This window comes from Cornus florida, unplaced genomic scaffold, assembly GCF_030987335.1.
Source record: "Cornus florida cultivar Cherokee Brave unplaced genomic scaffold, ASM3098733v1 CherokeeBrave_3.0.0_Hap2_Chr08, whole genome shotgun sequence".
NCBI lineage: Eukaryota > Viridiplantae > Streptophyta > Magnoliopsida > Cornales > Cornaceae > Cornus > Cornus florida.
The window spans coordinates 78,689,562-78,699,071 of NW_026775578.1; positions in this window are offsets into that span (position 1 = coordinate 78,689,562).

The window sequence follows — 9,510 nt, forward strand, 5'->3', positions numbered from 1 at the left end:
AACATAAAAATGACTTTAGGGTCTGGGAACCTAACGGCCAAAGCCATTATCAGAAATTCAACAGATGTAAGTTTGATCGATCGAAGGGGTCTTCGATCGATCGATCACTTAATTCGATTGATCCAAATAGATTTCGATCGATTGAGATGAGCTTCGATCGATCCAAATGGAAGATGAAAAGCCATAAATTCAAAGGGTTCGATCGATCGAAAAGACACTGGAAATACAGGAAACTGCCCGGAAGCTGAAATTATTGACTTCAAATCATATCTAGACGACGCAGAAAATAACAAAACAAGAAATGAGGGAGGAATAGGGCTGGAAAACCCAATGAAGCACTAGTCTTTAAAGTCTCTAGTAAGACGTTGGGCTCTTTTAGCCCGGATTAAAGATCTTAGTAGAGATCCCTTTCTCAATGGGGTGAATGGAACTTCGAACCCCACCCAACAAACTATTCTGTAAGGAAATTGTTGGATTTGGTTCAAGTGCTTTCAATGGCTCTTGATCAACAAAACTTTTGGGCTTCCATGCCCGTTCAACTTTGAAATTCAAGACATCTTTTAAAAACTCTTTTGAAGGCAAATCATTCAATTTCTCAACACAAAATAAGGACTCATTCTTTTCAAATTCATTTGCAAAATATTTTTCAAAAAACACATATATCTTTATGTATGTCATGTTCAACTTCACTTTCATATGGTCAAAAGAGATCTTCATTATCCCCGTCCTATAATTGATGTTGGTATTAGCGGTAGCCAAGAAGGGATGGCCAAGGATAATGGGTATTTGGCTCTTAGGATTTGGGACCGGTTCCGTGTCAATGACAATGAAATCAATTGGGAAGAAGAACTTGTCAATTTTAATCAAAACATCCTCTATAATACCCCGAGGCTTTTTAATGAATCGGTCGGCGAGTTGTAAAACTACCGACATCGGTTTCAAATCACCTAAGCCCAATTGAACATAAACCGAATAGGAGAGAAGATTCACACTCACTCCTAAATCCAAAAGAGCCCGATTGATAAGATGATCACCAATAGTGTATGAAGTAGTGGGTGAACTGGGGTCTTTGAATTTTGGAAGGGTGTTGTGTTGCAAGATAGAGCTTATTTGCTTGGTAAGAACAACTTTTTTCGGTGCTTGGCTTTTGTTCTTCCTCTTTAGAGTGCAAATATCTTTCAAGAACTTGGCATAAGCCAAAATTTGTCGAATTGCATCCAAGAGAGGAAGATTGATTTTTACTTGCCTAAACACATCAATGATTTCATTAGCTTTGCTTTGTTGCTTTTCAAAAGATGTGGATGCGTTCAAAGCATTCGAAAATGGAGCCTTTGGCTCAAAAGATTGTTCAAAAACATTCCTTGAAACATTTTCAACAATGGGGTCTTTTACACTTAATGAATGAGGAATAGGATGTGAAACGGGACGGGTGTCAACACTAGGTTGCACCGGTTCACTCTCTTCATTAGACTCACCAACTTGGTTGTCAATAACCTTTCCACTTCTCAAAGTGGTCACCGTATTCATATGTTCAAGTGTATGACCTTCCGAAGGGGAAGTGGTCTCCACAACAAATTGTTGCTTTGGTGGGGAATTCAAAGGTATTTTTCCTTTCTCTCTTGCATTCAAGGTGCTAGCTATTTTCCCTACTTGGGTTTCTAGCTTTGCAATTGATTGGGAGTGAGAATGAAACAATTGAGTATTTGCCTCCAAAGTACCCAAAGCGGATAAAACTTTCTCTTCAAATACGGGACTTCTTGAATGACCTTGAGAAAAGGATGATTGATTTGGAAAATGAGAGTTTGAAAATTGATTTCCATTCGGTGCTTGGTAAGATGAATGATAACATTGGGAACCTTGGCTTTGCATAGGAGGTGAAACATACTTGCTTTAGAAACCACTTTAGGGAGGGTTTGAGCCTTCCCCTTGGCTTTTCCAAGAGAAATTTGGATGGTTCCTCCACCTGGGATTGTAATGAGTGCCATAGGGATTATTCCCTTGATTAACAACAGCGACATTCACTTGTTCATGATGTTCACTATGCACATGTCCATTAGGACAGTTGGAAGTAGAATGCAACACACCAAAACAAGTCATACAAGATTCATTGGAATGATGATGATTATGATGAATGGAGGAAGACACTTGATGGGTCAAATTTTGGTTGATGAAAAATTGATCAAACCTTTGAGTTAGGGACTTCAATTTGGCAACTATGTCATTAGAATTGTCAACTTGATATAAGTTTGAATTCTTCCTTTTACCCACATTTCTACCATTTTTAGAAGATAAAGATCGGTGCATTGAGTTTTCACTCATGCTTTCATATAAACACCACACTTCATCTTCATGCTTGTTTAAATAGGAACCTCCCATTGAGGCATCAACCATGCCTTTATGGTTATCCGACAATCTTTCAAAGAAATATTGAACTAATTGCCACTTAGGAATGTTGTGATGAAGACATTTCCTAAGCAAATCATTCAACCATTCCCATGCCTTATGAAACATTTCCCCATCCCCTTATGAAAATTCACGAATTGAAGTTCTCATGGCATTGGTTTTAGACACAGGATAGTATTTTCTCAAGAACTCTTGTTGCATTTCCGCCAAAGAAGTTATAGAATGAGGTCTCAAATTGTTAAACCAATATTTTGTCTTATCTTTCAGGGCTAATGGGAAAACTTTTAACCTTAAACTTCTTCTGGCATGTCCGTGTATTTGATGGTGGAACAAACTTCAAGTAATTCATCCAAATGCTTATATGGTTCTTCATTAGGTAGCCCAAAATAATTGGGAAGCATTTGAATGGTTTGTGGCTTGATTTCATAATGATGTGCTCTAAATGGAGGAAGTTAAATGCATGTTGGTGCATTATACTCATTAGGCACATAGTGATCTCTTAAAGCAAGGGGAGGATTTACAATTTGTGGCTCTACAAAAGCCCTATGATTTGTTTGAACAATAGGAGGTGGAGGTGGCACAAAAAATGGCCTTAGTATTCCAATTGGAACTTGGCCTTGTGGTTGTGGAACAAAAGGTCTAGGCATGCCGAATGGAACTTGCATATTATCATGTAGTTGTTACATATTAGGGTGGAGAATGCCTTATTGGTCTATGTGACCAAGGTCTTCAACACGGTCCTTAATATGGTCGTCCATTGATGAAATGGATTCACACGAATTACCCCTTCCCTTTGGATTACGAACAATTGATTCAAGATTAAAATTCAATGGGACAAGAGGGCAATTTAGAGATCTATGACCATGCATGCACAATGCAAATTAACAAACAATAACTTAACAAATAGCAATTAGCAAACAATTCTCCTTCAGAACAAATCAATTAACAACAAGCTTCCATATACATTGATCCCATGCTCCCATGTTTTTCAACAAATGCAAGAAATAAATTGCCTCCACACGAGCCGACGATAAACAATGAAAGTAAAATGCCTTCACGTGGGCCGACGATTTAGCTTTTTGCTTTGCTTAGCTTAGTTTGCTTTAAAGCTCCCTTAAGCAACTTCAAGAAAATTTTAGCTTTTTGCTTTGCTTTACTTTATAATTTTTTTTTTTAAATATTTCTTTTTTAGCTTTTTATGTTTTGCTTAGCTTAGCTTGCTTTGAAACTCCTTTTGTTTTGCTTCTCTAGGTTCTAAGTACCTAGTCAATCAAGAACAAACACAATAAGAAAACAAAGTAAAATAAAGTAAAAACAAGGATCAAAGGAGTACTAATTTCTAATTAATTCTAAATACAACGTTGCTAATCCCCGGCAACGGTGCCAAAACTTGGTCACTAGCCGTTCCTATGTGCCAAAATTGATGTGTGAAATGTGATAGTGCGGCCAAGTTTAAATTTATAAAAGCCACTACCATTACTAACTACTAACGTAGCAAGAGCGAGTAGGAATCGTGCCAAGGGATTTGCAAGGTATTCCAGAATTAATGTTGGATTAGTAAGTTAAATGATCAAATAGGGGTTTGGTTTGTTATTTAAACTAATATTTAAATTAAAACAAACAATTTAAAACACAATCCAAAGATTAGGGAAAAGAGAATGAGAGAGAAGAAAAGAGAATGAGAGAGAAAACTTGGGGCTTAGAGTTCACCACTAAGCTTCACTTCACCAAACACTAACAATTGTAAATTAAAGGGGAAATTCATGTTGTAAATCAAATGTGTGTGTGTGTCATCAATTGAAAACTAAGCATGGATGGCAAATAAGTATAGATTGTCTAATCAATCTAGTGAGTAGCACAACCTATCAAATAACACAATTAACCATTCAATTAAATCACAATTAATGCACATACAAAAATCTAAAGAAATATACTACTTGTACTCATAAGCATGGATCATCAAACAATAAGAATAGATTGTTTACCTATCTAGGAAATTAAAGCAATTACACTACAACTATGCTAATGACATGAAAATTAAACTAATTAAGCTAAGGAGGTAGCACAATCCATCAAGAAATAAGCATGATCCATCAAATAAACCACAAGAGTAATCAATTAAGCACCATGCCTTGACCATTACTAGATGTATAATTCCAACACACATAGACATGCATCAAACCCATAAAATCTAGAGATCCGCACATGAACATTCATTTGAGCATACATAGATATATGAATAGAATTAAATGATCAACTGAAAGCATTAATTCATACAAATCATGTAAAAATACAAGATCTATATTTATTCATGGTTAAAACATCAATTACAACTAAAATTCCCAAAAATCTACAAAAGACTAGGTTTAGGAAGCAAGCCTAGGGGCTATCTCTAGACCCAAGTGAGGGATTTAGCCACTCATGGTAGGTGACATCCAACCCTCAAGGGCTATCTTCATGGTGAAATTGATCTTCTTCATCTTTCGTGTTCTTCCCAAAACCCTAGTTTTAGAGAGAGAAACTGGCTATTTCTATAATTAGTAAAATATCAACTAGTGTAGGAACCCCTTTACAAATTGGTTCATTTTATTTAAATACAATGCTCTTTGAGTAGGTAACAAGTCAGAAATAAGGCTTTTGATTGGTGAAAACTCGCAGCTACAAAAGTTGGTAGAGTCCGGGCGCTCAGGAATTAGACACCACACTGCTAGCAGTCAATTCGATCAATCGAATAGGACTTCGATCGATCCAACACTTGCTTCGATCGATCAAAGCTGATGTGGCAAGATAATTTTGACACCTGGCAACCTTATCCATTGAGTTGGCACCGCCTTCTTTTCGATCGATTGTAGCTTTCTTCGATCGATCGGGACTTTTTTCGATTGATCGAAGATTCACATTGTAGATTTTTCTGCCTTCTTCCAGGTCTTCTCCTTAGCTCTAAAATTAAGCTAAAAGGTTCTTTTTTGTTGTTTGAACCTTATTGATCTGAAATAGAAAAAAACATGAAAGTAAGATAGATGATTGGACTAAAATACCCTAACTTAAGTGCTAAAATGCATTACGTTTGAGCACTTATCAAACATGATCATGTCAGCAATATATGTATATATATATCAACTGTAAACACTTAGCACGTAATTACTTGAGTAGGTAAACAAGTAAGCAATTAGGCATGCTTTTTAAACAATTAAACACTTTAGCACATAAGCATATAAATATGTGATTCAACTTCCCCATGCAATTCTAGGTTGGCCTCTACCCGTCTTCCTAATGGTATTCAAACCATGGCTCTGATACCAAATTTGTAACGACCCGAACATAAGGGTTTGAATCGTTAGCCGGGTCCTTACCTTAACCCGAGGTTGACTAAGGGTACCACCGTCATTTCCTATGTTAATAAATAACATATACCCCATCCAAAGGTTCATAACACCTCAAACTACTAGCAGCACTGGTGGATCACAAGTACAAGATGAAAGAAGAGAGTCGGCCGGCTGAAAACATAAGGATCGGTCGGCTAACTGGAATGGTTAGCCGACTGAAATGATGCTCAAAACTGTAAGGTCTCAGGACTCTCAGAAGATGAACTGTCGATTGACTGAAAATCCTGTGTCGGCCAGCTAAAGTTGGGGTTTGGTCAGCATCGACCGAAACGACACTTCCAAAGGCACAACTCTCTAGAATATCATTCGAATGCCCTGTTAGTCGACTGACATGCCTTGTCAGCCGGCCAATAGGCCCCCAGCTGTATTGTTATCTGTAGATAACAACTTTCTAACTGGGCTTGTTGTGAGCCAAACCTGCAATGCAACACATTCCGAACTCCCAATAAACAATAAACAACATTCCACAAACATACACACCAATAAGCTTCCCAAAATACTTCATCATTTCCCATTCAACACAAAATTACAACACAGTCTCAAATTACATTAACAGTACTGTCAAGGGATTATAGTTACAATACATGGTTATGCTTTGCAAAACGAATACATTTTCAAGATGAAGCTTTACAAAATAATGGGTTCAAATATACAAAAGACAGCAAAATAACTTCTAGTTCCGTCCAACTTGTGGTAGATCACCATCCGCCACTTCCTTCCCATGTCCTGTAAAAATGATAATAATATAATGGGGTGAACTAACCGCTCAGTAAAAAGTGTCTAAGACACACCTTTTATAATCACGTAAATCTACATAAAGAATATAGTACACGTAAATGGGATCATGCCATGGGAAATAGGTAAAGCAATAACAACATCGACAAGTATGTAAAAAAGTCATCCAACCACCAAGTATGCACTATGTGCCACTGAAATGCCATGCCATACAATGTCGCTCCCCATTTTTGAAACAATACCGTTTCACTTTTTCGAACCGTTAGTGCAATCTGACCCATGGCAACTCCATGGCGTCACGAGAGGAGGATTGGCTGACTATCCCGACCACATGGCAACTCCAAGGCGTCGTTAAAGGGCCTAGGTAGCTTAACCATGCTAGGGTCTCTCCCTAGTCCCTTATAGACCATACTAACACCACAGACCACTAGGCGACTCCTAGGCGTTCGGGTTTTCGCAAACATTTTTAAAACATCTTCCCCAAAAGCGCATTTCATTTGTTTTCAAAACAATTCTTCCCCTTTCATGCCCAATGATAAATACTTGAGTGTTTCATGCCTTTCAAATATCATAATTCTTCATGCATTCAAATCATAATCATATAGCATGCTTTAGAGAAATTCTAGCAATACATCTATCATTCTTTCACACTATAACTTCAGCAATTTAAATACACAAGGCATGAAATAGAACCACTTTAAACATGTATTTTCGCAACATAACAATCAATACGTGGTTAGACATATTCAACAATACAAAGAGGCACATATACATCACATAAAACTCATATCTCGTAAATATAGTAAAATCTAAACATACTTATACATTCAAATTAAAGAGATAATTCACAAAATCAAAGAAATTGTGCCTTAGGAAACCCTTATCTCACAATTGAATAACAATCCCACCAAAACCCCCAATTTTGAGAATTCCAAAGATGGTCCAAACGGCACTTTGTTCCGATTAAAACGAAGATCTCGATAAGCTCGTTAATTTTGCCTTAAGTGGCAAAATGAAATTCCCAAAGGTAAGAGAGAGATCTTGGCTTTATTGGAGAAGAAAAAGAAAAAGAAAAAGAGAAAGTGAAAGGAGAGAGAGAGTCTAGCGTGAGAGAGAGAAATGGTGATTGTGTAATGGCCTTAAGGCCATTATAATTGTTGTATAATAATGAGTCCCACAAAGTATAAATATCTTCCTTTAATAACATGAAATATATAAGCATATATGTATATATACCAATCACTTTACCACCACATAATAATCATATAATCAAATAAATATGCACAAAGTAATGATGTATGAAATGCAATGGATCCATGACACGACTCCCGTACTCAATAACCCCGGTAGTGGGTCCTGCTTGGGACTTCCCGGCTCGAAAAACAGAAAAATGTTGAAATGGCAACCAATGCAATTCCAAGAGTCTTTAACTCAAGGAAATGTCCCAATAAACACTTTGACACACTCGGCACACCCCACGATGTCTGGCATGCAAAATGAGAAAAGATGAAAATAGCCTCGAAAAAAAAATAAAAATTCTAGAAAAAGGAAAATGATAAAAATCAGAAACATTACAGTGAGGTGGGGGTGTCTTATGGTAGTAATTTACACTTTCTTTTGATTTTATGGATGTGGATATATGTAATGCATAATTGTTTGCAATGTGTATATGTGAGCCATGTTTTATTTGATATATATGTATATATATATGTATATATATATATATATGTAATGTTCATCGTTATAATTGACATATGGAGTCTTTGTTAAAGAATGAGTTAGTTTAAGCTTGCATAAGCTTTGAAAGAACTCAACACTTGAGCTAAAAATGGTAGGACCATGCACATCAATCATATGATTTATTTTGATCTCTAGAAAGTAAAGTCTGAGGCATTGAACTTAATTTTTCATTCACAAAGCCTTTGTTACCATGACTTGGTAGAAAACTTTACAGCTTGCGCATCTCTCATGAAAAATAGTATTTTGTTTTTTTGGCTAAATATTAAAAAAAAAAATTGAAATTTTGAAATAAAGATATTTTCAAAATAATTTTTCCCGGTATTTACTCATTATATATTAATTAGCTAAATATGATTTTATGAGATTTTATTATCAATTTTACATTGGTTTACATGAAGAATCATTTTCAGCAAAACTATCGGGAACCTTACTTTGTACTAAAATTGAATTTTTACATTTTGATTTAGTTGGATTTTAATTTTCTTATATTTTTTATTAAATCCAAATGGGGGGTATTTCCTTATTTACATTATAAACTTAAAGTAAACCTTTAGAATGCAAATAAGGTGTGATGAAGTAACTGACCCAGATGGAACCATGTTGTCGATTAGATGACCAAACCAGTGAAAATTCATTTTGTCATCTAATCAATCAGATCATGTCATGTAGTTGATCAGATGAACAAAAGGGTGTACATACATCTTTTATATAGTTCATCGTGTAACCGAGTTTTTCATTGATCTAACCAATCAAATGAGTCCAAGTGACCGATCAAATAAAACATGTATCCGATCAGATGCCACCATGTAACCGACTACATCATTTATATAGTCGATTAGATGAGATCTGGATCTGAAGTAAACGATCAGATCATTCATCTAACCGATTAAATTTGATCTACAACTGATGTAAGCGATCAGATGGTTTGCAGAAAGCATACCAATGGATATATTAACCACTTAATTTCATAGGAACTTACCATAATGCCCCTAAACGGCTATAGTCTTCAAGGGGCTATAAGTACCCAATGTTTGACATTTTGGGTATGTATTGGAAAGAAATAAAAAAACCTTCTTGAATATCAAAGAGTTTTTGTTCTTCATCTTCTTATCATCTCATACATATCATTCTTAGAGTATTGAGCTTCATTTGTATTCATTTATACTCTAGTTGTGAGTTTTGATTTGCGTATCAATCTTTGAGAGATATATTCTTGTGCAAAAAATTTCTATCTATAATCAATTGT